Raw genomic sequence first — 7,843 nt, 5'->3', positions numbered from 1 at the left:
TGACAAAAAGCCCATTCTCTAGCAACCTCTGAAGCACTCGTCGGACATGCTGCACATGTTCCTGGAGAGAGGAAGAAAAAATCAATATGTCATCCAGGTAGACATATATGAACTGATCAATCATATCTCATAGCACGTCGTTGACGAGTGCCTGGAAGACCAGCCCGAAGGGCATGACCAAATATTCAAAGTGCCCTCTGGGGGTATTAAAGGCGGTCTTCCATTCATCCCCCTCCCTGATTCGAACCAAATGATAAGCATTGCGTAAGTCCAGTTTTGTGAAAATTGACACTCCCTGAAACCTCTCGAAGGCCGATGACATCAGCGGCAAAGGATAAGTATTCTTTACCGTGATGTTGTTCAGTCCCCGGTAATCAATACAAGGTCGCAGTGATCCGTCCTTCTTCCCCACAAAAAAGAAGCCCGCCCCCGCAGGAGAAGAGGAAGGGCGGATGAACTTCGAAGCTAGAGAATCAGAAATATATTTCTCCATAGCCTCCCTTTCCGGAACAGAAAGTGAATATAATTTGCCTTTAGGCGGAGACTTACCTGACAGTAAATCTATGGCACAGTCGTAGGGACAATGTGGAGGAAGAGAAGCAGCACAAGACTTACTGAACACCTCCTTCAGATGGAGGTACTCCGCGGGCACGTTAGACAAATCCACCGCCTCCTCCCGTAATACAGACATAGACACAGACGGACAGGCAGACACTAAACAAGACTCATGACACTGTTTTCACCAGGACAGAATGGAATTGGATGAACAGTCTATGTTGGGGTTATGGAGGAGGAGCCAAGGGTGACCGAGGACTATGGGTGTCAGGGGAGAGTCAAGGATGTGGAAGGAAATAGTCTCAGAGTGGTTGCCTGATGTGATGAGGGTGATGTCTTCAGTGATGTGCGAAATAGCCGGGAGTTTCTGTCTATTAAGGACATGAACCGTGATGTGGTGTGGAAGGGGTTTGAGGGGAATGTGGAGTTTGTGTGCCAGTGTGCTGTCCATGAAATAACCTCTGCCCCGAGTCCAGTAGTGCTTGACAGTGGTGGGTCTGTGCTGACCATCTCAGTCTTACCGGAAGGAGTGAAGATGATGATGATGATGATGAGGTCTTCTCGGCGTAGATCCCACCCGATAGTAGCCCCATACGTACTACCGGCTTGGCCCTTTTACCGGACAGGTGTAGGCTTGATGTCCGGCTGCCCCGCGGTAGAGGCACAGGTAAAGGGACCTCCGCCTCTCCTTCTCCTCCCGGGAAAGCCGAGCTCGCCCTACCTGCATGGGCTCGTGATCTTAGGAAGGGCTGGCCGCATCCCCGCCGCTGAATCGCACGTCCGCCGGTGTTCTGGATGTGGTGCTGGGTAAGCTCCTCCTCTCCATTCGCGTCAAACGTGCGTCGACCCGCAAAGCCAGTTCGATGAACCCATTGAGAGACGTGGCGTATCCAAGGCATAGATCTCCTTCTGGACGCGGTCAGCCAGCCCATGCAGGAACATGTCCCACTGCGCCTCCTCGTTCCACTGACACTCCACCGCCAGGGTTCGGAACTCGATGGAATAGTCTGAGACGGATCTTCCATGCTGACGTAACTCCGCCAGCCTCCTGGCCGCCTCTCTCGCGGCGACGGCCCGATCAAAGACCCGTCTCATCTCGGCGGAGAGTGCCTGAAACGAGGCACAGCATGGATCCTGGTTCTCCCACACCGCTGTCCCCCATAAAGCCACCCTCCCAGAAAGCAAGGTTAGCACAAAGGCCACTTTGGCCCTTTCATTGGCAAAAGTTCTGGGCTGAAGGGAAAAGTGCATGTCACAGCGGGTTAAAAATGCTCTACAGAAGTTGGGCTCACCCGAGTAAGTCTCCAGAATTGGGAGACGTGGTTCCAGCTGGGAGGGGGTCTCCGATGGTACTTTTGGAACAGGCGGTGTGGGCGGCGCAGTGGGAGCTCGTAGTAGCTGGAACTGTTGGGTGAGCTCAGACACCTGCGTCACCAAGGCTTGAACTGCGCGACCAGTGTCGTTAAGATTCCTCTCCTGGGAGTCCATCCTCTGAACACTGGAGCTGAGAAACTCTTCAAGGGCAAAAGGTTGACTACTCGCTGCCTCCATGTTGGTCAGATCGTTTTGTAACGACTCGTATGGAGGACAGGAGGCAAATGCAAGTAAACAGAGTTTATTGAGAAGAGGTGTGATGGATGAAGGTTGGAGAGTGACGCAGGGGCCTCGACGGCAGCACAGACTGGTGAGTAGGTGGTTTGAGTGCGTTGGTAGAGATGATGGTGGTGGTAGATCCATGAGAGGTGAAGATAATCCGTGAGAGAATGATACAATCCAAAGACGACCAAACAGGAGACAAAGCAAGGCCAGGAACACGAGAGACTGAACAGACATCAACACGGAGGACCTCAAACAACGATCTGACAAACAAGAGATGAAAGACAGGGTCAGACGATCAGCGGCAACACCCACATGAAACAATCAACATGAAGTAACATGAATACAGCAGGAGACGGTGCATTCATGAACCGTGACAACAATGAAATAAACTCTTACCACTGAACAGAGCCGTCTCATCACACTGTTCCTTGCTGGACACCTGATCTTCATCTTCCATTCTCTGGTCTTTTCCTACATGCTTCTCTACTTCTTTAGCAGCTTGCAGATCTTATGTCACATTTTTGGGGCTCTCTGTCTCTTCATCTCTTCACTCTTTTGCTGGCCATGTGGACCTGAGTCTGAATAGTGATGCACACATCAGATATGATGTAAACCACATCATTAAAACATTTTTTATATGGTATTTAGTATTAAAAATGGTGAATCTACTTTTTTTCTTAAAAGTGTATGTATATCTGCACAAAAGAGACTAGCAAGGTTCGTAGTAAAGCAGTTAAATGAGGCAATAATGCAGTCAACAATCCTAAACATAGTTTAATACATTTCGATCTCACCTTACTGTATATTCTTTTTAAAAAAGTATATCTACCAACAAAAGCGATATTACTTACCAGATGTGTACGTTAGGTGTCTCCAGGATTCTAAGCGATTCCTTTTCTAACCAATAAAGCCCGTTACTAAGGTCACGTGATAACGCGGTTCGATGACGTATCTTACACATATAGAAATAAACCGCGCAGTTATGGTGTGTTCAAGTCCTCCTGGGAAGTTCGTACGCACGAGGTGGGAAGTCGTGCTTATGACGGCATGTGCGTTCAAGTCACTTTGGTCGGAGCAAGATGGTGGAGTACTTTCTCTTAATTAAAAACACAAAAATACAGCAATGTTCTTAAACTCTTGTACAAAATGAAGAACAAAGAAATGTGCATTAGGTATACTTCATTTTTTAATGTTTTAAATTATTTTATGAAGCCGCTGCCAACTTTATTTTTACAATATGCATTGTTATATTATAATGCCATCATATTATGCATCGTCGATTGACTTACTGCGATGTAAATAGAGTAGCCTGACAATATCAAAGCTAAATACCTTTAAACGTGCAGTATGGAATTTTTGGCCACCAGGGGTCACTCAATCAAAATAATAACATAAGACGTACTTTGATGATGTCGGGAAAGAGCGTAAGGCTCATGGGAGTTGTTGTTCATTGGAACACGCGCTCTGTCGCTCCCTATCATTCCTCACTCATTCTAACTTAGTATTTTGACAATCACGTCTTTTCGGACTGAGAGATATAGACGGTTTCAACGGCAACAACATAAACAAACGTTACTGCACATGAGCGCTTTTGTGGACCTAACTTAACTTCCGGTAGACTTCCAAATAGAATCAATAACAACAGCCAAGTCCCTCTAGTGTAGATATTTTTTGATAACAAACAAAATGTTTGCTGCGTGGATCAGGCGGACTTAATGAAAATGCAAATTCATTATTTGCCAACAGGAGATGTTTTAAAGCATAGACATAAAGCGCGAGAAATAGAGGTTTCCCCTAACAGCTGTAAACAAAGCAGAGCTACGCTCACATGCTGCTTTATCAGGCATATAACATGCAAGTCTTCCTTCAGAAATACAGCGATATAAAAACACCTGTATCTCGCTTTGATATTTAAACATATAAATTTAAGGAATTATTATTATTAAACGTGCAGTACTTAACGTTACTCAATGAAGCCTTTTTGAAAAAAGATCAGTTTTAAAATTGTGGCGAGTCTCCAAAAATAAATAAATGTATGGGAAACACATCCCACAGCACAACCACCTAAGCCCAACTTCAGTCTACTCATCACCTTGCCTTTAACTGCGTTTGTAGAAGGCACTGCAGCCAGACCGATATAAACAACACAGACCGGAAGTTAACTTAGGTCCAGGCGCTGATGAAACCGTCTATATGAATTATGAGACCCCTATCAAATCAATATTCCATCTAGCTAGTAGTAATATATGTTAAAAAACACGGTCGCCTTTCGTTAATAATTATAATTACGTTATACTATGATATCAAACAAGTTAGAGAACTGCATTTGAAGCTACTTTATTCAGCTAGATATAGAACAAATGTAGATTTACATGAGAGCTAGTCCGTCTGCGTTTTACACAAGACATCATCATTTCACAAAATATACGGATAGATACAGTTAGCTGAATGGATGCATACCTGTTTTTCAGAATGCAAGCGAGTTCGGCATCTCTCTGTAGTTTCAGCTTGTCACGAAGCTCTCTCTATCTTGGAAATGCAACTCCAATATTTACCCGTGTCTTGTTGCTTCTCTTGTCCCAAAACCATCTCGGGTCATTTATTTCAGCCGTGCGTTTGCGCTTCACAGAACGTGCAGGCAAAGCATAATCATGATCCATAACTAAGTTATTGATTGAGGTTTAAATACGAATATAAACAATATAAATATAAATATAAAATATAATAGTCTCGATAAAGGCTACTACTTTTTCTTCTTCGTCTCGTCTTTGCTTCTGTTCACCTTTGTATTTGGCGGTTCCGCAGGAAGTTAGATAAACTAGAGGGGTCAAAGTTTATATGACGTCATAGACGGGCGACAAAACGGAAATAAAGAAACGTGCCGTGTCTTCTAATTAAACTATAATTTTCTCAGGATTTGAAAGTTCGTGGAAACTGTCAGGATGATGTAAGTACATAACTAAAAAAAAATATATAACATAGATATAGTGATTTCTGCTATTTTTAAAGCAGAAAAATTACATATTGCGCCTTTAAGTATTGTATATTCCGCCATGTTAATCACTGACACGCCTCCAACTCGTACAGATCGGGGCTTAAAGAAAATCCCGAGCTCCCCACTGGTATTTATGATATTGTGGTGGCGTTCATGTGCATTCAACCTGTAAATACGATCTATACGAGATTACTTGAACGCACCATTAGGCAGCTAGGCGCGACAGTATCAGTATCACCACTGCGCGGAAAAAATTATAAGATAAAGCTTATCAAATGGATGCAGCAAAATAAAATATTAGCCAAAATAATGCGGTGTGGACACTGCAGAAGAAAAATTACGTTTGTCAAAGACAACAGAATAGATGGATATATCTGGTAAGTGGGTTGGAGAATTTTTTTATTTATTTAAATGTATTTATTGATCGATTACTTCAATCAATAGCAGTCAATCTTTTTTTCTTTTCTTTTTTCTTTCTTTCTTTATTTTATTAAGGGTGTGCAATCGCAAACAGAGCCACGTCCAAAAGAAGAAGAAATCGATCAGAACCGGATCGATTTTTTCAGGATCCCATAAAGGACTCCATGAATGGTTAATGTTTATTTACAGGTAACGTAATTTATAAGTAAAAAAAATAAGTAATTAAACACAAAACATGGTTTCTGGGAAGTAAAGTAAAAGTAAGTTACCCATCAGACATGTTACAGGGTTTTCGTGGTTGTTTGATCAGATTTAGGCCATAAAAAGGCTTCAGTATTATCTGACATAATATTATAGCAGAAGTCTTAATTATAATTTCGAGTGTTATTCTTTTTTTATGCGGACAAAAAAACAGAGGGGGGAATCTCGATACGACCTAATGCGATTTCAAAGTCAAAATGCAGCGATCTTGCATATTCCACTGGGTCGCGGTTTCATATTGTTCATATTATTCATATGTACAGTCCCTCACTACACAAGGCTATCACCACTATCCGGTAAACCACAAAAAACAACTTTGTGGATTCACAGACTGGCAGCCACACTCAACACATTGAGAGATACTGGCAAACAATTAAAGGACAAGTGTGGAGATTAAGGGGGGACCGTACTGAGAAAATGCTAAAGAGTCACTTAAAGTTTATTGAATGGACATATTGGTTAGGAAAGAAAAACGAAAAAAGGCATCTTTGGAAGGCTAATTCAGGACATAAGTCAAAAGTACAGAGTGTGAATGCACTGTGACCTCAGTGGACTTTCAAGAACACACTTTAGAGAGTATAAATATACTGTAGAATAAATTAATAAAATATGTATTAATTCTTATTAAAGTTTGTGGAACATTAAATTTTAACAGCTGGTTATATGTTGTATTTGATGTAAAGGTCTATCATTGTTGAGTTTTTGAGGGTAAAAATAAATATATTTACATTTATAATTTACAATTTATTAGTAACCTTTTTTATGTGTACTGACAGGTGGACAGAAAAGGCAATTCATCACATCAGTTCAACTCTAGATTACTGAGTTAAAGCACTTTATTCTTAAATTTAAATGTAATTAGGAAGCTAGTGCATGTATTTAAACTGAACTAGTGAGTTGATTCAAACTTCGTTACAGATGGATAAGGTATAGATACACATGAAGTACACTTAAGTACAATTTTGATACACTTTATTTTAAGTAGCTTATCCCAGTGTAATATTCAGTATTTAAATGTAACTAGGAAGCTAGTGCATGTATTTAAACTGTGAACTAGTGAGTCTATTCAAACTATGTTACAGATGGATAAGAGTAGTCCTTATACTATACCTTCTGTCATGATGATTTACGACTTTGACCTTTGACCTTTTGACAGGTTGAACTTCCGGTAACCTTATGATGGATGGGTTGAACTTTCCGAATGAATTCATGGGTTAACCTATGCCCCCTTCCCACGCATCGATCATGCGGTTTTGACAGAAGTTATTTGCAGGTTGTTTGAACTCTGTGCCAGTTAGCCTGTTTGAACTTTATCCCAGTTATACGGTTATATGTGTGTGTGTGTGTGTGTGTGTGTGTGTGTGTGTAAGTGCGGTTGGCCACATGCAGAGAGAACTATCTGACACCCCTTTATATAATTTATATAATTTATATAATATACATAATCTAAAACAATTAAAGGTTGAAAAACATTTTAGTTATTTCACATTTATATACAAAACAATCTCTAATTTATATAATATAATTAATTATCATGCTAAAGCTGAAAAAAAACATTGTGTTTGCACACCACAGTGCACACTCGTCGGAATTTACTACAAAATCATAATATCTTTAAACCCATTGTTAATTAAAACCACCGTATCTCATGCGGGAGTAGCATGTTTTTGACAGTTTTCTGACGGGTGCATCTATGAATTACGGTTGCTCATCCCCTAGCATCTCTTGTACCCCTCTCTCTTTCTCCCTCTAATGCATTCATTCGTCTACAAGTCTTATTTTCTTCTTTTAATGAATATGAACACATTATACATTCACAAACAATATAAAACAAAACATTTACGATAGTTTTAGTCATCACTAAAAATATACATTTTACCAGGATCTGGGAAAAAAATATATAATTGAACGGAATGAAGAATATGGTCTATTGAGGAACCCGGACGTGTCATTGACACAATTCAGCTAAATTCATTTCACATTAATCATTGCAAAACATTTTCTATATTATAT

This window comes from Carassius auratus, unplaced genomic scaffold, assembly GCF_003368295.1.
Source record: "Carassius auratus strain Wakin unplaced genomic scaffold, ASM336829v1 scaf_tig00009729, whole genome shotgun sequence".
NCBI classification, from domain to species: domain Eukaryota; kingdom Metazoa; phylum Chordata; class Actinopteri; order Cypriniformes; family Cyprinidae; genus Carassius; species Carassius auratus.
Note: the sequence above shows the minus strand (reverse complement) of the source record.